This window comes from Chelonia mydas, chromosome 2 (assembly GCF_015237465.2).
Source record: "Chelonia mydas isolate rCheMyd1 chromosome 2, rCheMyd1.pri.v2, whole genome shotgun sequence".
Taxonomy (NCBI): domain Eukaryota; kingdom Metazoa; phylum Chordata; order Testudines; family Cheloniidae; genus Chelonia; species Chelonia mydas.
Genome location: NC_057850.1, coordinates 114,165,073 through 114,192,410, shown reverse-complemented (window position 1 = coordinate 114,192,410; position 27,338 = coordinate 114,165,073).

Genomic DNA, 27,338 nt, shown 5'->3' with positions numbered 1-27,338 from the left:
AAAATATGATCATGGGAGGGTTCCACGTTTATTATCTCTCAATTATATCCATAAAAAAAATCTAATTGCCTGCCCTGCAAACTCAAACTGGGATGAGAACCATGTTGGTTTCCTTCCTTCTCATGCATAGTTGCCTGTAATAAAAGTTCTGCAGGTTAGATTATGCCCTCAGTGACACCTATGCATACGGTGATCTTCAAAGGGTTTGCACAACTGCAACTAATTGAACTTTTTAAAATTGTTCTGTTGGTGAGACACAAGAAAGCCTGGGGCAGAGCCCCAGCTGGTGTCAATTGTCAGAGTTCCACTGAAGTCATTTACACCAGCTGAGCATCCAGCACACTCTCTTTTAGCTGTACTGCTCTCCCTGGGGAAAAAAGCAGTGGATTCAGTCCACTCTCACACTTGTGAGAAATATGCCTAGACTGCATGAGGAAAGACTCTTAACTGGACTACATCTGGAAGGTGGGAAGCAGATGGTCAGCTGAGGAAAGGGGGTGCAAACCTACAGCAAGCAACGGTCACACACAGTCCATTCCAGAGACAGAGAGAGGTTAAAATGACTGCAGGGAAAGCAAAAGAGAAACTGGCGTTGTTGGCCTACATCCAGCAGGAAAGGTTCATTTTTCTGGTCAGACCTCTGTGGGGTTGGAGCCCCAGGAGAAATGCAAATGACAGCAGAGTTCTGGCATGGTCAGAGACCGCACCACCTCTCTCCCAACATACATGCAGTCTGTCTTAATCTCACCTCAGGTTGGGAGTTGTCCTGAGCTGCCCCTGTGACAGGGTATAAGAAGAACTGCAGCAGTCTGGTGGTTGCTGCATGATGTAAGAGTCAGGAGCACAGTTGCCTGGGGCAACCTGCAGAGCTCATCAAGAGATAGTTTTCATGCGTCAGATCCTGCATGTGGCTATCACATAGCACAATTTGCCACCCTGGGGTTCTCTCCCCCAATATTGGAGTGTCTCCCTCTCCCCACCACCCGTGGCCTGAGTTTTAGCAAACTCTGAATCTGGAATAGGGTATAATGACCTGACTTTAGACCCCACTGCACTTTTAGCTGGCAGGGTCTGGAAGCCATGATTGCTGCAGAGGAAGCACACTCCTCCCACCCCTGAAGGTGTATCACTCCTGAGTAATTCCTTAGATAAAGGAATTCCTTACATTGCTTTGGAAGCAATACAAACTAAACTGGAAAAAGGCACTCTGACTGCAGAATAAGAGCGTCCACTTGGGCAGTTATAGTGGTATAGTTATTACAGTTGCCAGAGAAACTTTGATGGAACTATACTCCATCAGAATATGTGGGTTGGTCGGAATCAAAGTACTCTGTGAAACTGGGTCATTTCACTGAAAATCTCTTTTGGAAGAAAAATGGAGGGAAAAGTTCTGACAATGTCAAAAATGGCCCCTTGAGAAATTTTCAGAATTAAAAGTTTAGATTTTTGGTTTTGAATTTTTTTAAACTTTGCATTATAATACAAAATAAAAAAAAGAGTTGAAATTGGAACATTTTGATTTTGTTTAAATGAAACATTTTAATGGACTGTATTATTTTCTATTGCAGAATTTCTATATTTGGGGGTTTTGTTCTGATTGGGAACAAGCCAAATTTCAAAATCTTGAAACTTTTCATGGAATGGAATGTCCATGCTCTGCATGGTTCTAATAATTATACCCAGTATAGTTCTTCCAGTAAATTTCTCTGTGTAGGCAAGCCCTTATTCCGGAAGGGGAATAAGCTATATTGCTTTTATACGCATAACTGCATCCATACTATGTCTGTATAATTATTGGTTAAAAAAAAAGAAGATTATCACTCCCCCAACCAAAATAGCTAATACAAGTACAAAAAACTGTGTGTACATCAGGCCTTCAGAAATCAGGAATTTTTGAATCCTCTCCACACCTACCCTAAAAATCAATACACCAGATCATGCTGCTTTTTCAGACAAAGTGATAACTTGCACATCCTATAAATTCTGTCCTCTTTTAGACTTGTGCAACTCCATCGATTTCATAGGAGGTAAATGAGGCCAGAATTTTCCCAATGATGCCTATTCGGCTGTAAACATTTAGAGGAGAAAAATGGCAAGCAAGTTTCAAACCATTAAGATGAGATTAAAATCAAAAGAAAAATCTTATAGTACAGTTAAAATAAATGTCATGTATAAACTGTAGCACCTTCTATCCAAGGAAAACACTAAAACTTCAGGTGTTGAACTGATGCTCTAGAGGAATCACTCCATCCAACACTGAAATTAAGCCACTTTGGAGGGAGCAGAAGCTTTACATCTACACACAGCAACATTGCACACCAGTTTAGGACAGAAAGTAAAGAATATTATATTCAGCAGCAGCTCAGGAGGAATTTAGGTAGGCAAAATTATATTATACGAACTGAATTTTGCCCAGGACACTGAAATTATGACTATTATTAGTTATATGAGGCCTCAAGCTCATTGTGCTAGGCAGAGTAAAAACAAGGATTGTCCCTTACTTTAAAGCATTTAGCTCACCCCTGCTTCTGTGATGAGTGTCATGGTATCTTCAATGACTGCAGCAAAATTAGTACAGCAGGAAATAAACTACCAGATTTTTTGATCCAATACGAAAATCATAGGGATCAGTTGTTAGTAATATGAAGGGACGGAATAGTGTCAAAGAGAAGGAAGACAGATATGTTAAAAGGAAGGACAGTCTTTTTGGTTAAAACACAAGGCCATAAATCAAAAGATATACAGCAGGTTATATACCTAGCTCTGCCACAGACTTCCTGTGAGACACTAGGCAAATCGGTTTCCCCATCTGTACAATGATGTAATAATACAGGTGCCGAGAGGTTTAATTCAATAAAGTGCTTGGTGACCCTAGGATAAAAAGTGCTGTAGAATACAAACTATTTTAACCGTGGAAATCAGCAGAGACACCTTCCCACCCTCCCTCTGCAGACCACAACACCAGAAGTGATAACAGAATACTGGCGATAGCAACACTAACATTGATGCAGAACATGCTTTAGCTCTTGCTGCTTGACATCCTTGAAAGGAATGTCCCAAAATATTACCTTCTCCCTTGCCTGCCACCCCACAAGCATTATGATAACTGGCTATATCAAGGGTTCTCAAACTGGGGGTCGGGACCCCTCAGGGGGTCGTGAGATTATTACATGGGGGTCGCAAGCTGTCAGCCTCCACCCCAAACCCCACTTTGCCTCCAGCATTTATAATGGTCTTAAATATGTAAATAAGTGTTTTTAATTTAAAGGGGGGGGTCTCACTCAGAGGCTTGCTATGTGAAAGGGGTCACCGGTACAAAACTTTGAGAACCACTGGGCTATATTCTTCCATAGCCTTCATCAAACGATAATTATTCACATGATTATTCTACTAAATAGAAAGATATTAGAATAGTTAAGTGGTGTTTTGGTTGGGTGGATGGGAGGGCAGAGAGGGTGATTAACAGCTTTGGCAACTTTGTAACTGGTAGCAGGCATGGCCATTTAGTCAATCCCCTCCCAGTCGAGGAAGTCAGAACCACTGGGATTCGTATTTCGAGGAATCTTTCCAGTATGCTGTAGGCTCTTATCTTGAACTAACATTGCATGCTACTCATGACAGAAAGGCCATGACAGAAACTATATCAGCATCAGCAGCAACCAGAGTAGCCGAAGCAGAATATTCTAGGTGCAAATAGCATTTATCCTGCAGAATGTCAGTTGTTCCATAGTTTCCACATTCTTATTTTGGCTGTCAGATATTCCCTGCCCCAATGAAAGTGCATTCTGAATATCTGCTGCAGAGAATACAGCACGCAAACCAGACTTGATAAGAGTAATAATCCATGCAAGTTCTCCATTTATTTTCTAAAAGTCACTAACCCAGAGCATCGGAGTGGTAACTGTGTTAGTCTGTACCAGCAAAGACAACAAGGAATCGTTGTGGCACCTTTAATCTCTCAGGTGCCACAAGGACTCCTCGTTGTTCTAACCCAGAGTTGCTTCTCATCTTGCTACTTTTATTTAGAGAGGAACCTGTGCATTGTGCTTGGATCTGAATTCAAACTCCCTCAAAGTGCTCCCATCTCAGATTGTTAAAACTGACTGCAGCCTTAGCATTTGCCTGAACTAATTCCTTATTGCTTTAGGAAAACTAAATAGACACAGATACAAAAACCACCTTTTTTAACTTGCTGGCCAGGTGGCGGCACACAGATTTATCAGATTCAGACTTGGCCTGGTGATCAGTGCATACAGGACTTCCGAATTGCTGCAGCCCTCAGTGACTAGAAATGATGAAACTACCATGCTTAAGAAAGGTCTGATTGGTTCAGAGCACTGCAGTCCATTTACTCAGCAACAAGGCTGCTAGGAGCACACCACCCTGGTGCTCCACCCTCTTCACAGGCTCTCAATTGAATATTAGATCAATTTCAATGTTTTACTGTCCTTATTTTCAAAGCCCTCCATATTTAGGATTAGCCCACCTCACTCTGTCACATGACAGATACATTCCACTGGAATAATGTAAAGGTCAACCTAAGGGGTGAAGGTTGTGTCTGCAGGAAAGTTTTCTCAGTGACCAGTCCATAACTGCAGAAATCACTTCCAGGAGAGATCCCGAGTACCTTCAGAATGAAACCATTTAAACCACAGACCTCAGAGCCTCCAGAACGAGATGTAAACTCCCCTTTTTCCACCTTTAGTTCCTTTCTTTGACCTAACCCCACCAAAACCACATTACGTAAAAAAACAAAACAAAACAAAACCAAAAAATCTCCCTATAGAAGAACAGAGAGAGAGAGGGAGATCCCAGAGATCTTTGTGTTCACTTTCATGTGCTTGTCAGGCACTCAGATAGTATGGTGATGGGCATGGAATCAGACCCTGGAGAAATAGAATCATACTTTAAAAAAATAATAATCCATTGTGACGCCTTCACATGAAAGATTTTTCATTCCTCTTTTAAAAAAGAAAAACAAACAAACAACCACCCTGCTTTTAAATTGCATCCGTGTGACAGAAGCCACAAAATTCAAAGTTATGGCTGACTGGTTTGTTTCTTGTTTTTTTAAAATCTCACCAGATATGAATTAAAGATAAGTGCTCAAACCTTACTCTTGAATTTCCTTGCTCTTGCAAGGAAAATACCTAACTTTGTTTAACTTACTGGCAGAGTTAAGTGAAACACAGGAACTGCCATTTTGAAACAGATCAATAGTGCACCTAATCCAGCACCTGTTTCTGAGAATGGCTAAAGTCAAATGCTTCAGAGGTGTAAAATCCTCATAATTGGCGCCCTACGAAGTTCATGATCCATTTTGGTCAATTTCACAGTGATAGGAATTTGGCAGCTAGATTGACGGAAGAATTCTTCTGTCAACCTAGTGCTATCCACACCGGGGATTAGATCAGGTTAACGATGTTGCTCAGGGATGTGGATTTTTCACACCCCTGAGCCATTTATCTGACTTATCTTTTTAGCGTAGGCCAGGCCACAGCCTACACTGACAGAAGGGGTTTTTCCATTGGTGTGGGAACACCACCTCCCCAAACAACAATAGCTACTTCAATGGAAACATTCTTCTGTAGACATAGCTGCGTCTACACTGCTAGTTAGGTCAGGATAGATATGTCAGTCAGGGGTGTGAAAAATCCACACTTCTGACCAACGCAGCTATGTCGACCTAACTTTTAAGTGTAGTCCAAGCCTAAATTCCATGGAATTAGAATATGATCACAGACAAGGGTGTGGCTGTTCAGCAGCTGGTTTGGTGAACGAACGGCTCTTCTGTTTTACCATCCGCTTTTCTGAAACAGGTTGAACAGCCAGCTAGCATCATCCTTTTCTGTCTCTCACCATGTTGTTAACTTCCCTAATCCGTTGCTCTTTCCCCAGTTGGAAGAAGGAAGAGAACAGTCTCCACCCTTATCCATCTGAAGAATAATATAGTAGAGTTAAGAACCTATATCCTAGTTATATCCTAAACCCTGAATATTTGTTCCAAGAAGGCTTCATTTCACCCTAGAATCCTGCTGCACGGGAATGCTTGTGTGAGTGAAGGCGGCTTTATAAGGAATGCTCTGCAGGACAGCACTACACATATGGGACATCATGTATAAATGCATTTTTATTTCTCTCAGTACAAAGGAAGCAATCGCTGATGATGGAAGAAGGGGGGAAAATGGTAAAATGCCACCAAACCCGGAGTCAGCACAGAGGCTAAGTTAGGGGAGGTTTTGTCTTAAATCTCTTCAGCGAAGTGATGCCTACTTATATTGGTGAGGAGTAGGGTCTAGTAGCCGGACACTTTTAAACAAGACTGGCTCCTACAAATGTTGTTTTTCAGCCAGACGTCCTCGAGCTTTAACAAGCAAGTTATCAACTGGGCCCATTTGCTCCCTGCAGATCAATATGGCCACAAACACTTTCTCTCTGGAGAGCTGACATTTGTCAGGCAGAGATCACGAGCCTTAAGAACAAACAAACCAAATAATCCAGAGAATTACACTATTGACAGTGAGTGACTTGCTGCTGCCAGGCATCTAGGATTTGGAGTTAGACCTAACATGCAGGAAAACATTTTGTTGTGTTTTATGACTTTAACCGCTCTCTTGTGCTCTTCCCCTTCTTTTCTGGGTTCACAATACTGAACAGTACCCTCTGGTGGCACAAAGTAATCATGCCACATCTCTGAACTGGGTTACTTTGAAAGTCATTTTTTAAAAAAAGACATCTTAGGCCTGATTTTAATTTACACAAATACCACTTTACATGGCTCTGCCAGTGTAAACAGGCCTTAAAATGGAAATAAATTATATTTACCCTCGTTTTAAGGGCTCCTGGCACCTCTAGAAATGTGTGAGGTGGTCCTAGTGTAAATGAGAATCAGGCACAGCAAGTTAACATATATTATTCAAAAACTTTCTTTTGGGGATAGGCTAAGTGCAAATACAAACACATTGACTTCACTGCAAGCAGGATTGGGACTTCAGATTTTTTTCGGGGGCAGGGGGGTTTAACTTGTACTTTTGATACAATTGTAATAAAAAGCAAAAGTTAGTATATGCTCAGAAAAGGTAACAGTGCTCCAAGCAATCTTTAAAAACAAAAATAATGACCTATGCTAAAGGAAAAGACAACCACAGGTATATGGATGTATGAGCAACAGTTCTTAGCTGCGGGGGGGGGGGGGGGGAGGTTAAAACAAGGATTAATAAGGGTCCATATCCTACAATCACATGCAAATAGGCTCAATGTGATTTGTGTAGTTCAGCTGATGGCACGCCTCTTCTTTTCTCCAACCTTAAAAGCTGCACCCTGCCCAAAGATTCCCCCCATCCCCACCTCTGCAGGGCTTAAAGAGGTCTCCTTTTCAGCCAGGAAATAGAATTAATAGATTCATAAATTTTATGTCTAGAAGGGACCACCACAACCATCCAATCTGACCTCCTGTAAAGCACAGACCATACAATTTCACCCAGCGATTATTGCAAGTTGAGGGAAGTGTGTGATTAAGCATAAACAAAATAAAATTCACTCTCTCTCCTTCCATTCTTTATTCCCCTCTCTAATTTCTATTTTTTTCTCCAAATCTTTTGCTCTCTTATCTCTCCATTTTGTTCATTGTCCCTTTTTTCTTGCTGTCACTATTGTCTCACTTTTGTGCATCTCCCGCCTTCTTCAATCTCCAGATCCCTCATCTGTCCCTTCCTCTCCTTCCTGGGGTACCTACATTTTTATTGTTATCCTCTCTCTCTCTCCCCATTCTCAGGTATCCCACATACATTTTCTATTCCCCAATATCTTTCTGGCCCCTGCCCTGGCTCTGGCTCTGCCCCTGCCCCACTAGAATCACTCTCTGCTTTATCCCTACTTTCCAAGCCTTGCTTTAAAGAGAGAGCCCATAATCATACTGTGCTTTCCCCTTTGCCAATATTAGTGAAAGGTCTTCCTGTCAGCTATCTGACCAGCAGCCCCAATCCTCTTCTAGGCTGTCTGCCTAGCCCCTTCTGAGAACGTGGCTCACTCTTCTGCTGCAGGATTGCTTTCAGGACTAATAGCCTCCCTCCACAGAGCCAGTGGCTGTGGGTGGGCAACATAGCTGAGTCAGCAACCCATTAAGATTGCTTAATGCAGCCCAGGAAACAGCACAAGTTATGTTTTCAGTCTGCTAGAGAGAGAGTGAGCCAAGGAGCTACAGCAGCTGTGTTTGAAATAAATTTATCCCCTCCCTGTTTACTACATTTGAATCCTTTCTGTTCTCCACCACTAACGATGAGAAGGACTTTTCACATACCCTGGGTCCTGCTGGTGCCATCCCTCTGCTCCTGTTTGCATCTCAACCTGGTGGCCCATGACAGCCTGCTTAGTGGACTGACGACTGGGAAGAAGGAGAAGTGGAGAGAACACACATGTACTGTATGGTGGCCTCCTCTGAAAAACAGGGCCCTGCTGGTGCCCAGATTGTCCAGCTGTGGTCTGTATCTACTAGGTTCCATTGTATCTCTTCCCAGCCTAGGTGAGTGAGTCTTACTCTTAGGAGAGATGTCTGCAGTGCAGAAAGAAAAGGACAAGCAACACCAAAGCAGCAGTTGGGATGCTGAAGGGGAGGGAGTAGAGGGAGGGACGGAGCAGACAGAAATGTCAGTGACCTGGTTGGGATTTTTGATTTTTTTTTTTTTTTTTTCCTTTTAAAGGCAAGAAGCCAGATCCTCACCTAGTGTCAGTCAGCATAGCTCCATTGGCTTCGCTGTAAAAAGGGAGAAAACCAACATTACAGCTAGGCTTGGAAGAATTACAATTTTATTGGTAAATGTTGATTTCACTGAACACACACAAACTGATAAATTATTGACAGAAATATTTTTAAAGTTTATAGATAGGCAAAGAAAGAAAAATGCTGCTTGAGAACTTATTAGAGTTTGAGTTAAGGATATTTACTTTGTATATTTTGAGATGCGATAGTCACAATTTCTGTTTTAGAACTTCAAAAGATCTAACTGTTTGAATCTAAAGATCTGCTGTCATTACATAATTATCTGACCCACCCCTAATTTCCTACAATTGTGAAAAGGTAGATCAATAAAAATGTATATTATCCGTCAACATCATAAAAAAATAAAGTTCTGCAAAGCCTACATACAGCACAGAAACACAAAATGGGTGTTCAGACAAAACAAAAACAAAAAAAACCCCACCATTTCTCAGTTACAGCTGAGTACCAAAACTTGTTGCTACATTCTGTACTAACCACAGAGGTGATGGTGATGAAAAATAATTGGGAAACTTCACACGCATAGAAGAGGACAAGGCTTCCCTCTAATTTCAGCAAAACGCAAAGCACAGAACAAGAACAGATTGGGAGTGATGCAGCCACTCCCAGTCAAATTTCTTAACTGGACCCCCAAGAGGAAAAAAAGGATAAAATATCAAGCATAAAGGGCAGGCTAAGTTATCCTGTGTTTGGACAAGCCAAATCCTGTCCAGTTACACAACATTACAGAATAATTCTGCTCTCCCTTAACTTATGTTAAGGAGGGCAGCACTGTTTTGACCAGCAGTGATATGTGTGGGAAATAATGTTTGCAAACAAGTGAAAGGAATCAAAATCTCCTTATCCCTCCCCATCAAAACCCGATCTTCTTAGGCACATTACATTAATTGAACCTGCTAAGAAAAAAGGTAAAAAAGTTTCCCCATACCTATTTGAGACCTACAGAAATGACAGATTAGATAGCACAGTCACAGAGCTCATCTCTTATTCCTATATAAAGGGCTTTGTAAGCAGGAGGTTACAATCATTAATCATTTCACAAGCATTAGTTACCACAGCCTTGGAAGTATGTGTTATCATGCCCATTATGCCATTCCAGAAATTGCAACAGAATCAGCCACATTTTTAACATGGCATCTAATTTTTTCTGCATAACTTCAGATACCTAAGGACTCATTTTCAGAGGTACCGATCATAGTTAGCTTCTGTTGACTTCAGCTGGAGTGGGGGGGGGGAGAAAATACTCAGCACATCTGAAACTGAGGACCTAAATGTCTGGAGTAGAGCATCTAAAACCTGAGCCCAGTTTTGAAAATTTGGGCCTAAGTGACTTGCCTAAAGTGATGCAGGAAGTCAGTTGCAGAGTCAGGAAAAGAAACTGGGTTTCCAGCTTCCTTAAATTCCATTTTAGGACTAGTCTACACTTAAAAGTAGTACTGGCATATCTCTGTAAGTTGGGGGGGGGGAGGGGAAGGAAAATCACACCCCTAACTGGCACAGCTATTCCCCAAAAAGCCCTTGTGTAGACACAGTTGTAGTATAGCACTTTCTGCCAGCATTGCTTTTATTTTATTTTATTTTTTCGAGGCACTGCCACTAGGCACACCTATTCTGTAGCACCCCCTTCTGGCCAAGTGTGGCTCAGCTAAGGCCTGTCTCAGTTTTTTTTTTTTCTTTAACTTAGGCCTCCTTAAAATGTCCACATAGGCCAGATATTCAAAACAGTCCCCCTTTGTGGGGTCCAATTTATTACAGCTAGCACAAAGTCTTTTAAAAGAAAACTCAAACCTTCAAAGTCTTCATCTCACTCTCACCTGGGCTCACCCCCTCCTCCTTGAGATCTGTCCTATCTCTAGCAATTCATGACTTTCACCCACTGCCATGCTCAGTATAACTCTTCCCTGAGGGTCTGTCTTCCGACTCCCCTAGCACCTCTTGCCTGGAGCTTAGTCCTTCCCCTTTCCAATACCTCCTGACTCCCTGTAGCATCTGCAGGTATCTACCTAACTGCCTGCAGCTGTTTCCCCTTTTACAAGGCTCAGGCACCTTCCCTTAGGCCCAATTGGACAGTAGTTAATCAGTCCATGTGCACTGGAACCTGCTCCCTTTCTCAACCTTTTCTAAATCAAAAATTTTGGCCATCCCCTTATATTGACTATGAAAGTAAGAGTAAAAATTGTATCAAATTATAATGTCCCTGCCCCTCGCATCTTTCTGGACCTCCTGAGGGTCTCCCTCCTGCCCCCATATTCCCCTGCACCAAGGTTTTGGCTGCCCCAAAGTTATTCTGGACATTTAATTTTCTTTTAACGTGTAATACAATTTTAAACATCGCATGACGCCCCTGATTGCTTTTGTGACACCCCTCCTCTGGGGGTCATGACCCACCAGTTTAGAAACGCTGGATAGATGGCCCATACATGTTGAGTGACACATACATTGGTGTGCTGTGAATCACACAATGTAGTGTGGATATGTGGTTCATTGTCAGTGTCATAGATGTATACTATGGAGGTGTAAAGTTGTGTCATGATTATAGAGGTAGTGTGAGTATGGATATGAGAGCAGACTTAACATTAACTTTAACTCTTTACCCATATTTTACCGTGTGTGTTTTTTGTTTAATATTGAATTTTATGGTGCTCATACTTTTTGTGTGTATGTGCTTTTCTTAAAAAAAAAAAAAAAAAAACCCAACACACCACCCTCCCTCCCCACCCCCAGCATTCTATCAAAGGTTCCCTCCTTTAGGTTATTAATATGTACATGACATGCTAACTCCAGCTCAACAAAGTTTTTGTCTGGGAATTTCTGTCTTGCAAACTCAAATGTCATAACTAACTAGATATAGTGCATATAAAGGGTAAAATCCACCCCTTTGCAGAAGGCCAGCATGAGGCATATGCACCACTTAAGTCCTCATGCACCATCACAGTAACTGAGGATTTCAGTGATGCACAAGTCTTTTGTTGATACACAAAGGTGAATTTCACCCAACATGACAGGGAAGGAATATCTTGTGGTCCAGAGTATGTTATTTGTTGCCATATATATCATAATAGTAGGTTGATGGAAGAGAGCTGCTTATCCCCCCACAAAAGGTTGCTGGCTTTGGTATCCCAAAATAAAAGACACAATCAGAACAAGTTGAAAATTCATTGAAAATATGAATTTTCTCCCTCAACCTTAAATTCAACCAATTATAAAATCCTGTCCATGCTATAATTCCTTGGCTCTCTGCCATGCAGCATGTAAAGAAATCTGCATTATGTGCAACAGAGACTTTACTGACTATAACATGACTGCAAATAATGGATCTTATCCTTTAGCTCAACAGCAAAATATTGACTTATATCTAGAGATTGGTTATAGCCCCTGTGGTGTTTATTCCTTATAATTAACTGTATCAGTGTGTTGTCTTTCAGGTAGTCTGACAGTTTCCAGATGCAGAAATACCTCCTATGAATTTACAGGGGGAAAAGAATGATAAAATTCAAAATAGACACAGTGCTGTAGAAAGCACATATGTTTTAAATATATTACTTCTACAATTAAGAATAAGATGTTATAAACAGGCTTTATAAATCTTGAGAGAGGGGGAAGAAACCCACCCCCTGTTCTTAGCCATGGAAGAGGCCCTACATGATAACACTTTAAAGTTCCTGTGGTGGGGTGGATTCCTGTCTAATAATCTGTTAGTAGAATGTGTTTGCAGCTCTAGGAGACAGGCTCCTAGACCAGAGTACAAATCCCTTCGTTTACCCAGGCAGGAAAAGATTCTGTTGCTTCACTGGGGCCTGGAGGAAGCTAGGCCTATGTTTGAGGTGTGGCATGCCTGGGAATGCAAGGCAGCATTAATCTTTGGGGCAGGTACTTGTTGAAATTCCAGTTACAGAAGGAGATGTCTGAGGCAGAGCTAGGCCTTATCTTCACTGCTAAAAAAGGTGTAATTTTTACCCGAGGGAGGTAAATAACACAAATGAGTTATCCCAAGGTAAAAACTCAGTAAAGACAAGGCAGTTTAGTGTTACAGTGAGGTAAATTACCTAAGGTCAGCCCCAGGCAGGGGTATACTGCTGACCTCAGCTAGTTTACCCAGTCAGTGTCTTGTCTTCACTGTGTTTTTACTCAGGATAGTGTGGGTTACCCCAAGGTAGAAAATGCACCCTTTTAACAGTGAAGAGAAGGCCCTAAACAGCACACCTGAATTTGCCTGTTTTGCAATAAAAGGAATAAAAAGTCAGCTGCAGGAGTTTCTCCCCCACTCCCTTTTCTTGTTTGTTCTTGTTGTTGCTATAGGTCTCCATAAAGTAGATCTTAGATAACTGTCTCATGCTTCTCTCCTAATCCTACCCTTTGTCCACTCCAGACTTGATGCCTTCTTTCACACTGCCTCATACACCTAGAACAGCCTCCCTATTAACCACCATCAAACTCCCTCCCTTTGCTCCTTCAAAAATCTCCTCAACATCTAGCTATTTTATGACTTATTTTGACTGATAGTTCAGCATTCTGCATTTGTACCTGAAGTATAACATAATGTAACCATTTTGCCTTGAGAATGTATACTCCCTAGGGTACAGATTCAGTTATTTGTTTGGTACTTTTTACTTAACATCCAGCATTGTCTACATTGATGACCCTCGAAAATTATTCTAAATAAAATGTCAGAATAACAAAAAGGTCTGGTATGGAGAGAAGACAGGTATTTCTGTAAAATGCTTTTCTCCTGCCCCCACATATTGGGATAGAAAACTAGTTTCCTGATAACTGAAAGTCAAATTTGGGTGCCTGGAGTTAAGTATTTAAATCCATACCTACATCCAGATTAGGCACCAAATCCAGGCACTTAAGTAGTAGCCTGATTTTCAGAGGTGCAGAATGCCCACAGCTCCTATGGACATCAATGGGAGCTGTGGCTGTTCAGAACATTTGAAAATGAGGCCATTTTTAGCATCCTTGAGCCTAGTCTACACTTAAATGTTTTACTGATGTAACTATTCTGGTTAGGGGCATAGGACTGGAAGGGGCCTCCTAGATCATCAAGTCCAGTCCCCTACAAGCAACCGCATCATATAATCCCATTAATATATTTATTATGAACATATTATTCCCCTTCCAGTATAGAAATAGCTAGGCTGGTATAAAGCACCTTTATGACTATATATAACTATGTCCATGCTTGGGGGATTGTATTGTTTTAACTATATTTGTCTATTTAAAATGGTACAACTTTCTAATGTAGACAAGCCCTTAGTGCTTTCTCTCCCCCCAGGTAACCAGTGTATGAACTTCTAAAATAAACAGTTTAATTTATAAACCTTAACTCTGGAGTACTGCAACATAATTCTTTATCTAATGAATCCATGCAGCAGACAGCCCCTACAGTTCCCCTTGGAAATACTTTGCATTATTATGGCATTTTATTGCAGGCTTACTAACAATTTAAGATCCTGTATTAGACAGGCATACATTGTTTATCAATAACAATACATTAAAACAGGCTTTCTCACAGCTTGTCACAATTATGTTCTTACACATTTACAAATCTAAATATTTTTTGTAGCACTGTAATTTAGCGGCCTACTAGAAAGCATAGTTAATAAGACACCTATAGATTATGGTTACCTCAGTAAAAAATATTATATTAGACACTGAAGTGAGTGAATTTTTGCATACCTCACTGTCATCTTTCCACACTTCTTATTTCCTTGACTGTGTATCTTTCCCCTTCTTTTCTAATGTTTTGTACCTGTTTCCACTTTATTCTCTGGCTGACAATTGCACTTGATGCCATTTAGAACAAAAGATGAGCTTGTGCCATGGTCACAGTGCATCTAGCAAGGACTGACATATTAATCTATTTTTCAAAAAGCTACTAAAGAGAAAAATCGTTATTAATGCAGCCTTTGTTTAAGCCCCGATCCTGCAAAGGCTCACAAGCATGCTCATCTTTGCATACTGTGAATAGTGCCACTGATTCCTGGAGTGTAAAGTTAAGTAAGTACCTAAGTCTTTGCAGGACTGAAGCTTTGTGGCTGAAAATGTAAATGCACAAAACTAAGGAAATTCAAAGTCATGGATCCCATAGCAACCATAATTTGAGCCTATTGTACATAAAATTTAGGTATTAAATTTAACAACATGTATGTTACAGCAAAATGGACAAGAGGTCTGAGCCGTGGCTGCTATGGGAAATATAAGTTTGAATTTCCAGACAGTTGTGTGTGTAAATTATCAATTGTAATGCTGCATTATCTATTGGTATGTGTTTAATTATCTTTTTTAAATAAAAAGTGATTGCACAGACATTTTTTCTGACATGATCTCACATTGAAATAAATAAATTAAGGGTCTGATTCTGATCTCACTTATACCAATTTTATTCTGGATTATATTTGTGTAAAACTTATGTAAGTGAGATCAGAATCAGGTCAAAGAAAGACATTTGGGCCTACTTCTCATTTATACTAAGGCCACTTTACACCACACTTTGGGGAGGACTCAATGCACTCAACTGGAGAACTCAGTGCACAATTTACAACAGCTGAGGTTTTGCCCCTCTGGCTGTGTAAAACTGGAATAAATTATATTTACATATGCTTCAAGGCCCTTTTACACTACAGCAGTGTAAAATGTTCTTAGTGTCATTGAGAATCAGGCCCATTTATTTCAATGTCTCATTTGTTAAAAATACAGCTGTGTTCATTTCAATACATAGAAATCCTGTTATACACACATTCATATATATATGGACAACTGGATTTGATTTGCTCTTACACAAGTAATAAAAATAAAATGTTGTATATGGGTCATGTTATTTTCAGGCATTATTAATTTATCTATTACTCTACTGTTTTTTAAGTTTGGCAAAGCTTGTTTCTCTCATTAAAGACTAAGGCCCCAATCCTGCGAAGACTTAAGTATGTACATAACTTTACACATGTCCATAAGTGTTTACAGAAACAGAGCCTAAGAATATAGCAAGTTCAAATTTGAAAACAAAGTTGGTTTTAAATTATCCAAGTGCAAAATTAATCTGAACAATTTTTATTAAAGCATGACTTTTCCTTACTCAGAAATGAATGAGCCAATTTTGATATCACTTTCCACAAAAATGTCACTTTGGGTCTGAGAATAAGCATGTCAAATTTCAGCCAATATTTTAGTATGGAAGTTTCTTCTCAGCATTAACTATAGGATTAGGAAAATGCATAAGGCTTGCATTTAAGTGCTTTTGCCCAGTTACTACTACAGCTTCTGTATCAGGGTGAAGGTAGTGATATTCCTTGAAATACCAATATTCCATAGCTGATGGACCAGTTTTTTTTTTTTTATTATTGTTTGTTTTGTTTTCCTTTCTCAAGTGAATCTTGTGGGGTGAAATCTAACCTGCCTTAGATGACATGGTGCAGCCTCCCTCTAAACTTTAACTCCTAAAGGTGCTAATACACATGCATTAGAACAGACTTTTTTGCAACCTCCTTAGTGAGGGAAATATTTGTAGAATTTTCTTAGTGCAGCCAGTATCCCATACTGAGAGGTAGACAGCAGTTCACTGGGAATTGGACCAGGAGCACCCCGTAAACTTTGGTGAGTAAAATTTTTATCAATGGAACTTCAGTGCCAGGCGCTACGAAGCCTGTGTTACAGGACGAGCGCTTACACAACCAGCGAGGTAAGAAACACAGTACTACTTTCCCAGCGAATACTCCAATGTGACAGTAAAGCCCAGGAAAGAAGCCTGATCCCTGGTGAAACTGAAAGTGCAGCCATTTAACTTGGAGAAAAGTTAACGTGAAAGGCACTTGCTTAAACCAGACTGAGCCCTGAGAGCGAGATGTCTGTCCCTTGAGGAGAATAAAGCAAAAATAAGAAGCAGAGCAGCTTGGAAAATGGGGTTAATGGGGGGGGGGGGGAATGGTTTCTGTCGAAATTTTCAGTAGGAAAAATGTCAACTTTTTGTGAAAACAATGAAACGTAAACCTGAACGTGGAAAGGCAGGTGCGTTACTGAGCGCCGCGGCCAAGGCCAGCCGGTGAGTCAGTGGCAGAGCTGGGACCGGCGCTAGCCATTGCCCCGCACTCCTCTCGCTGGGCGAGCTCACTGAGCAGCAGCCCGCTCACCCGGAGCGCACGCTGCAGCGGCTCGCTGGGAAAGCCTCCCGCCGCTGCTGCTGCGCCCGCCGCCGGGGCTCCCCCGGGAGGCTGGGCGGGAGGGGGGGAAGCACGAGCCGGCCTTCCGAGCAGGTCGAGCCGCAGCAGCTGCCGGGCCACGCGGCTCAGGCACCAGGCAGGTCTGGCTGCTCCGCGCAAACTCTGCGGGACGCTGGGGAGCGAGGCGGCGGGTAACCCACCAGCAGCACTAGTGCAGGGGAGCTAGTGAGGGGCAAGGAAGGGGAGCAGGGCCCCATGCAGCCCAGTGGGGGTGCGGGCAGGGCCCGTGGGGACTCACAGGGGGGTTGATGCAATGATATGGCTCGTGAGAGGTGGGGGTGGTGCCCACAGGACCTAGAAGGGTGGGAGTGTACACGTAGCCTATAGGGGATGGAGGATACATATGTGGCCCACGGGGGGGGTGCACATGACCCACAGGGGGTGGGGAGAATCGCACATATGGCTCATGGGGGAGGGGAGTTTGTACACGTGGCCCGTGAAAGTGAGGGAGAGGTTTGCACATACGCCCTATGGAGAAGAGGGGGCGCCTGCCATACATTCTTCATAGAGAAAATGCTGCCCGTGAGCCACATGGGGGTAGAGGGGCTGTACCAGACTTTACAGGGCAGGATACTATTGCCCGTTTATTTTGCAGCAGCAGCAGCAGCTTCGCTTTTCTCTTCTCCCTATTCGCCTGCCCCGTTCCCCCGCCCACAGCAAGTGCAGGCAGGAGCCGGGATCGGGGCTGATTACCACTCCTAGGCTCTTGCGACAGCAGCGTCTCTGCCAGGCACTGAGCAAGGCCCTAGCCTGGTACACAGTATGGTCAAGGGCGGGACAAACATGGGACAGCAGTGTGTCCTGCCAGGGGCGTATGTGAGCGTTGTGGGGGGCTAATCCTCAGCCCTTGCCAGGTGTGAGTGTTTAAGCCCTGTCACTGGGCTGCGGGAAACGGGGATAGACTTTGCATAAAATAACCAAGCAGGGTACAGTGGGCAGCACTAAGGATGCAGATTCCTGGGGATGCAAAACCTGTCAGCAGGTCCCTCTTCTTAATCACCTCAATTCCACTGTACCACAGGTGGGAGGAGGTGTTGAAATGCCTGGCTTCCCAAGGGATGGGGGAAGGCGGCAAGCCCCAGAAAGACAAGGGTGTGTGATAGATGGAGCAACCACATAAAGAGTGTCGGTGGGTGGTGGTGGGGAAAGAGGAATGGGTGGCAGACCCATAAACAATGTGTATTTTAGACATGAGGGGCCTTATAATGTGTGATGGGAGGGCAAGAGAAATGCAGCACCAGCCACATAAGAGTGTATGTGTGTGGCGGGGAGAGGAAGAGGACTCCCATTAAAAACAGAGGAAGGAAGGGGTACAGCCACCCATAGTGTGGGGCCTAGGGAGAAAGGGGCCAGCCACATATGGGGGGGGGGTGAAGAGAAGAGAGAGGGTGGTCTATGTGTGTAAGGAGTGATATAAGGGGAAGAATATGCCCTCTCTAGGCTCACTTGTGGCAATGGTGTGCATTTGGTCCAGTGCTACAAATAAAGAAACTTGCAGCTCTTCTGTTGCTTGCTAGGAGACAGCAGACTGCCTGGTAGTTGCGGGTGTCTGAGTCTTGCTAAATGGAGGTTCCTGCTGCCCTTACTGGTTGCTGCTATGCTCTTACAGAGGGAGGAGGAGATGGAGGAGGAGGAGGGAGGGGATGTGAAAGTGGGTCAGGAATGTAACTAGACTCTGCCCCCCTGTTGCAGACATAGGCGGTGCTGCCTTAGCGATGGAAAGCAGGCATTTCACTGTTGATGTTCCCCAGCCATACTGGCTGACGGTTACCAGGGGATCCTGAAGGATGTGTTTCCTTGTGACCCTTTGAGAAGAAAAACTTAGTTGCCTCAGTAACCAAGTTTGGCTTGGATGCAATGATGCAGTAAATACCATAGGTGAACCTTGCTAGTGGTGAATGAGGAAACCGAAACTGTATGGGTAGTTCTAGTGCAGGCACATAGAGAAACATTTGTAAAATGTTCCGCCAAACCTCAGACTGTGTTAGGGTTTAATGCATGATTTGTATTTGCTGCTCTATTGAAACCCCTGGTATCTAATATCTATCCCCTGGATATCATAAGCTAATTATAAAATATCTGTGGAAATAATCTGCGTTTTTGATTGGCTAGGGATTTAACCCCTGACCCTGTTCTCTCTGCTGTCACTCAGAACATTACAGGAGGAGGCTATTTGCAGTTTTCTTTTAATTTAAAAAGTTAGGTTTTTTTTTTTAAACTTTGCAGATTTTTGAAGAATGAAATTCATGCTGTTTGTTTCGTTTTCATATAATCCATGTCTAGTGTTCTCTGCTAATAAATAGCTCTCAGTTTACCAGACAGATTGCATCCAGCTCTGCTGTTTATTGTGACAATGTCAAACTAAACACTTTAGAAGTTGAAAACAAAGCCAAAAGAACAACCAACAAATATTCAACATTCGGCCCAATCATGGAGCATTCTCCCTATTCCCTCCAGCTCAAAGAGTCTGGTTTCCATCTTTCCCCTATAGTGCAACAGACTATAGCTCACTGGGGGAGGGCATTGCTTTTCAGAGTAAGGATTGAGAGCTGAGGCAAAAACAGAGAAGACGCATACTACAATAGATCAGTTTTCTTCTTTGGTTTATTGCTGACTTCTTTTTAAAATACTTATGTTTGAAAAAAGTCCAATGTACTTTACAAGCTCCTGGGGCCTGATTCTACTCTCATTGTACACCATCAGGCCCACTGATTCACTTGGAAGTATGCAAGTATTTCAGGTTAGAGCAAGCACTGATATGTCCCACAGCTGGGTATAGAAAGAAAGATGTGTATATTTGTTAAGAAACAAAAGTGAATGGACTAGAGTTTGCAGCTAATCCTGTTCCTTCAAATTGGTGCCCCTTTGGATACTGCACCCATGTAGTCTCACTAACTTTGGCAGGAGCCCGCAGGGATTCACACTCATGAATCCAGATGCCAGGATTTCAATCTATCATTTTCCTAGTGCTGTGGCAGACCTTCAATGTGCTACCATATGTTATTTATGTATTGTTTATTACATGCGTTTGGAAGCAATCTAGTGACTCAGACCCGTGAAGACTAAGCATATTGCAACTGAGAGGCACTTGGTGTGGTGGTAATTCCTTCACTTAGGTATGGGACAGCTATTGACAAACGGGGCCTGAGTCTCTGCTACATTGGGACCACTGTATGTCTCTTCCGCAGAGTAACAGGGATGTCAAATTTGTTCAACCAGCCATCAGGGAATCCCTTTATGCTGGGGATAACACTATGTCAAGCATATGCTGAGTGTGGGGTCAGAGAGGGAGGAATGGCCAGGGAGCTGCTGCTCTCTAGCTCTTCTTGGCTGCTGCAATGGCCTCTAGAAGGCCATTACAGCCACTCACAATTTACAGTGACCTTGAGGTTGCTCTAATTTATGCCGAGGGCTAGGCAGGCCCGCACCAGGACCAATAACGTGAGGAGGAACAAAGATGTCTTAAAGCGTACCTGCACCAAGCACAGTTTAGCTGTAATGGAGAATTAGGCCCATAGTCTATGGCAAGGTTGGCATTTGACTGTGTCCTCAGAGGAGACTGTATGATCAACTTTCCCAAGTGGAGTTAACCTGGCAGTGAGAGGCTGGATAGTGGAGCAACAGGGAACATAAAATGGACTGCACATGAGTCATAGCTTCAGTTCTGAGACCTGAATCCACCTGTGGAAAATCAGAACTGTGAGTAATCAGAGTAGTTTTGCTTTCATTGGTTTGGAGGTCCTGTCAGGTCGTGTTAGGCCCTGTCTCCCTTCGTACTGAGGCAGTGTCAGAGAGAACAGTTTAAACATGTTTCTGCTAGCAGAGTGCCAACCTGGTCTCCCTGGCCATTGTGGACAATAATGAAAAGTGTTATAAAAACTGCTTTGCCAGACTGTGCTTATAGACTGGTCTGTACAGTTCTTGTTGACAGTTTCAACACAAATGTAGACAGGGTCTTATTTACATTTACAACATAGTTCACCCCCAAAGTGGTTTATAACTCAGTTTGTCTGTGCTGCCCAGGGAAATTATAATGAACCCTACCAAGGTACATTGCTTAGTTTCTGTGGGCTGTTGAATTGGGCCTTATTAAGAAAAGTTTAAATGTTTAGCCACACCCCATTTGAAGCTTTATATCCCCAGTGCCTTGTTCTTACCAGACTGAATTGCAGAAACTTCTCTGTAAACAGGATGAAACAATAGCAGCCAAGGTATGATCCCCCACCGCAGTGAATAGGGACCTCAAAGCCTATTACCATTTAAATGATGGCATTGTTAAACTGAGTAGTTTCAAGATTAAATCGTTAACTAGATTAAGAAAACCATGTTATTTGTTGAGTGTCTCACCTTTAGCAACCAAAATACAATAATGTTCCATTTTCTTTTTGAAATGCACTTAGTGCAGTTTCAAAGTTGCTTGCAGTTGTAGATTCAGTGGAGTACTCACAAAACAGGTTTAAAAGCAGACACTCTAACAGGATGTGACATACCCTCTTTCTGCAGAACAGTGCATGAAACATCCCTGTAGTTTTCTAACAACTTAAAAAAAAAAAAAAAGGGTGCTTGAGCTTAATAATTCAACGGCTCTCTTAAAAAAAAAAAGTATTATTGAGTTTGAATTCAACCTGAAAGTTTTAAGAAAGTTGCAGGATTATTCTGCTTTTATCTTATTCATAATTACTTCAGTGAACTTTTGCTTATCAGTGCTGAAAAGATGTGTTAGAACCAGTCTGACAACTTTTTCATAACACCATGTGCTAGAGGGCCTTGAGAAAACAGTTTTGAAACAATATCAGTGCAGAACCTGAACATTGAAACTGAACACGTTGAACATGAAGAATGTTCATTAAACACATTTCCCTGATTTTGGTAGTGTTCAAACAAAAGTCAGGTGTTTAATAACCCCCCTTCCAATGAGATGCTTCATAAGGAGCTCAAAGGATTTGCAAGTAAGAACATGGTGGGTTTAAAACCTCTACATGTTATACATTTTTTCAAAACTTTAGCCTTGAATTTACTAGATCCCATTTAAAAAAGACTTATAAAAGTTTTCATTGCCCTCCTAGCTCCTCTTACCTTAACACACTGTATTATACACTTATACACTGTACACTTCAGACAACACCCAAATGAGAGGCTGAGCAGTGACTGGATCCTGGGAGATGTAGTTTTTTGGCATTTAACCAGAAACAGTCATTATAGTACAATCCTATTTTCTCTGAATTCCTGTTAACTAACTCAGTTAAGAGAAATTTGGTTTCATCCCCCAAGGCTATGCTGTTCTCCAGGCACTCCCACCCAAGCCCAGAGAGCCATGAAGAGAATTCCAGCCAGATCTACAAATCTACACACTTTAAAAGGACTGTGAGAGTACCCCTCTAAAGCCACCTGGCAATGTTTGCTTTGCAGGCTGGGTTAGGGGTGGAGGGACCTGGATCAGACCTTTTCAAAGCATGCTAACCCCCTATTATTCCAGACCCCTTTCCCCCCAACTCCCAGATTTCTTTCCATGTTAAGGCCCTGATTTTCAAAATGCTTGGCAACTTCAGCTCAAGTCACTGGAAGATGAGAGTGCCTAGCACCTCTGAAAATCAGATTCTCACTAACAAACAAAACAAAGATCACTGTTTCACATTAGACATAAGGAAGAGGATGCTGATTTAGCTGGAAGCATTGCAGACCTGACCAAGAATAAGAGGACAACAAAAATGTTACGAAGGCAATCTGGCTCAACAGACCTGCCCTTTTTATGGTGTATCCTAATCTCACTTTCCTGCTTTTTTTCTCATCTTCCTTATTTCCCTGCTTCTCCAGCAGAATAAGAATTTAAGAAAAAACAAGATAATAATTGGTTTCTTTACTATAAAAAGATAGGGCCAAACTCTGTGCATCATATGAGCCAGCTGAGACGTTTGCAGAGGTTCCCAGCAGGAGGTGGTAGGGAAGGAATCTTCACCTATTCCCAGGCCAGTAGTGGATGAGGAGCCACTCTGTGAATGCTGCTACAGCCCTACTGTAGCATCCATGCCTCGCTCCTGGGGTGGCTTTGATTGATGGATCCATGGAGTGGCAGAGCTACTGAAACATCTCCCTGGTTCCTGCCCCCTCCACAGAGATGAACTTTGCAGTACAGAAAGCACACATCGCCAGTAGGTTCCCCAAATTATTCTTCTGCACAGCAACCCACACTGGTTCCAGTGGGTCTGGGGCCTCCTCAAAAAAGAGGAAGGGGCAGGAATAACCACGACCAGCTTGGCTTAACAGAGAAATCTTCTGTGAATTTAAACACAAAAAGGAAGCTTACAAGAATTGGAAACTTGGACAGATGACTAGGGAGGAGTCTAAAAATATTGCTCAAGCATGCAGGGGTGTAATCAGGAAGGTCAAAACACAATGGGAGTTGCAGCTAGCAAGGGATGTGAAGGGTAACAAGAAGGGTTTCTACAAGTATGTTAGCAACAAGAAGGTGGTGAGGGAAAGTGTGGGCCCCTTACTGACTGGGGGAGGCAACCTAGTGACAGATGATGTGGAAGAAGCTGAAGTACTCAATGCTTTTTTTGCCTCAGTCTTCACAGACAAAGTCAGCTCCCAGACTACTGCACTGGACAGCACAGTATGGGGAGGAGGTGAGCAGCCATCAGTGGTGAAAGAACAGGTTGAGGACTACTTAGAAAAGCTGGATATGCACAAGTCCATGGGGCCGGATGCAATGCATCTGAGGGTGCTGAGGGAGTTGGGTGATGTGATTGCAGAGCCACTGGCCATTATTTTTGAAAACCCGTGGCAATCGGGGGAGGTCCCGGACAATTGGAAAAAGGCAAATATAGTGCCCATCTTTAAAAAAGAGAAGGAGAATCCGGGGAACTACAAACTGGTCAGCCTCACCTCTGGCCCTGGAAAAATCATGGAGCAGGTCCTCAAGGAATCCATTTTGAAGCACTTGGAGGAGAGGAGGGTGATCAGGAACAGTCAACATGGATACACCAAGGGCAAGTCATGCCTGACCAACCTGATTGCCTTCTATGATGAGATAACTGGCTGGGTGGATATGGGGAAAGTGGTGGACATGATATACCCTGACTTTAGCAAAGCTTTTGATATGGTCTCCCATAGTATTCTTGCCAGCAAGTTAAAGAAGTATGGATTGGATGAATGGACTATAAGGTGGATAGAAAGGTGGCTAGATCGTCAGGCTCAATGGGTAGTGATCAATGTCTCAATGTCTGTTTGGCAGCCGGTATCAAGTGGAGTGCCCCAGGGGTTGGTCATGGGCCCAGTTTTGTTCAACATGATGGTATGGATTGCATCCTCAGCAAAGTTTGCGGATGACACTAAGCTGGGGGAGAGGTAGATGTGCTGGAGGGTAGGGATAGGGTCCAGAGTGACCTAGACAAATTGGAGGATTGGGCCAAAAGAAATCTGATGAGGTTCAACAAGGACAAGTGCAGAGTCTGGCACTTAGGATGGAAGAATCCCATGCACTGCTACAGGCTGGGGACCAACTGGCTAAGCAGCAGTTCTGCAGAAAAGGACCTGCGGATTACAGTGGACGAGAAGCTGGATATAAGTCAACGGTGTGCCCTTATTTCCAAGAAGGCTCATGGTATATTGGGCTGCATTAGTAGGAGTATTGCCAGCAGATCAAGGGAAGTGATTATTCCACTCTATTCGGCACTGGAGTATTGTGTCCAGTTTTGGACCCCCTACTACACAAAGGGTATGGACAAATTGGAGAAAGAGTCCAGCGGAGGGCAATGAAAATTATTAGGGGGCTGGGGCACATGACCTGTGAGGAGAGGCTGAGGGAACTGGGGTTATTTAGTCTGCAGAAGAGAAGAATGAGGGGGGATTTGATAACAGCCTTCAACTACCTGAAGGGGGGTTCCAAAGAGAATGGAGCTAGACTGTTCTCAGTGGTGGCATATGACAGAACAAGGAGTAATGGTCTCAAGTTGCTGTGGGGGAGGTCTAAGTTGATATTAAGAAAAACTTTTTCACTAGGAGGGTGGTGAAGCACTGGAATGGGTTACCTAGGGAGGTGGTGGAATTTCCTCCCTTAGAGGTTTTTAAGGCCTGGCTTGACAAAGCGCTGGCTGGGATGATTTAGTTGGGGTTTGTCCTGCTTTGAGCAGGGGGTTGGACTAGATGACCTCCTGAGGTCTCTTCCAACCCTAATCTTCTATGATTCTATTCTGGCCAAGAAAAAGCAAGTTAAAAAAAATCTGTCTGTTTCAACCCTCCTACTTTGCTTGCTTCTACAGAGGCAGATTTATTGGGGCCCCACTGGGCACAAAGAACATGTGGGCCCACCACCACACCTTCACCATGGGACCCCGCCTCCTGCTCCTCCTCTTCCCTCCAAGGCTCCGCTCCCGGCCAGGCTGGAAGCCAGAGCTGGGCATTGGTAAGAGCCACCCAGGGAGCCCAGGCTGTTGTGGGGAGCCTTGAACCCTCCGCCCGCAGCACACCCCAGGTTGCAGGAATGTGGGCCGGGGCTGCTCTTGAGCAGTTGGAGGGTCCAGGGCTCCCCACAGTGGCAAAGACTCCCTGGGCAACTCTTACCAGAGCCTGGCAATGGCTTCTGGCCTGGCCGGGGTGGGACCTTGTGGGGAAGAAGAGGAGCAAGGGGTGGGGCTACAGTTCCAGCACCAGTGGCTCTCCTACTTCTACACCGGTTCCAGTGCTCCTGTGGGGGCCCCCAAATTGGCCAGGGCCCCTGGGTGTGAGCCCTTGGTCCCGTGCATTAATCCACCACTGCTTCCACTGTATCCTTCAGCCCACATCTCCTGTCTAGGAAACTGTCAACCCCTTCTTCACACCTATTTATAAATTGTTTGGATGACCACAGTTGACAATTATTGTGTGAATGGTCCCAAGAACAGTATATTATTATTTATTATTAGCATTTGGCAGGTGCCATTACATAACATTAGGAAAGGAGGAATTCCTTCTAGAAATGGAGCTCTCTCATTAAATCCCCTTAATTTTACCACATTGTCAAACCCATATTCTGTGTCTCTACTTTCTTTCACCTGCAGAAACAGTAACATTCTATGAAAACTGCAAGACTCAGATTAGTCTCTGGTTGGTTTATACTTAAAGTTAGACCAGTAAAAGCCCAAGCTTGCAAGGCTATGCAGTTACACTGGTATAAAAGTATCTTAGACCAGTATAACTGCATTCATAGTGTAACTATAGGCATGTCTACACTTCGAGCTAGGGGTGGGATTTGCAGCTCGAGGAGACATATTTGCACTAGCTCTCATTGAGCAAGCGCACTAAAATACAGCCTAGCTGCAGTGGCATGAGGGGCTAGCTGCCTCAGAAATGTGTTACGTCTTGGAGGCGTACGTTCTCAGGCAGCTAGCCCCTCCTGCCACTCACCCTGCCACAGCTCTGTTTTTAGCACACTTTCAGCATTTAGATACATCAGCCTGTCTGCCCCTGTTCTCGTATTGGTAAACCCAGTCCACATATACATGCCTAACTTGACATCCAGGTTGCTTCTTGAGAAACTCATTGTGATTTTTCAGTGCAAATCCCTCTGTGAAATCCATTTCACTGTTCATGGCTCTTTTAAAAAAAAAATTGGCTGACACTAGAGCCAGTTTTCATTAATCAGGTATCTGAAATTTCCTAATTTGTAGCCTCCTTTTGGCTAAAGGTAACATAAAATGGATATGCACATTCCATAATTTGAGAAGTATATACTGAATGCCCTCCCAGCAGGCTAAGAGGTACCTGCTGCACATTATTCATTTAAAACTTACCCTCCTTAGACTGACACTGATTTTTAAGATCCTGTGGTGGCCAGCCTCGTTCCGGATCACATTTCCTGCTCCCACAGATGCCCTGGCATGCCCTATGCTAGTGACACCACAGAACCTCATGACAGCATAGTGCTTGTGCCTAAAGGGGTCAGGTAAATACTTGGTTGGATTTTGGTTTGCAAGGTCACTTTAAATCTCAAATGGTATAAAATACTAATATTAAAATTAAGCTCTGCAGAACCAATGTGCAATGAGGAGGAGCCGGTGGTCGGGATACATGTAGATACCAATGACATAGGGAAAGGTAGGAGAGATGTCCAGGAGGCCAAATTTAGGCTGCTAAGTAAGAGAGTAAAGTCCAGGACTTCCATAGTAGCATTCTTTGAAATGCTTTCAGTTCCACATGCAGGGCCAGTTAGACAGGCAGAACTGCATGGTCTCAATGTGTGGTGCTGAGAGGAAGGATTTAAGTTTATTAGGAACTGTGGGGAACCTTCTGGGAAAGGAGGAGCCTGTACAGGAAGGATGGGCTCTACCTAAACCAAAAACTGAACCAGGTTGCTGGTATGTACAATT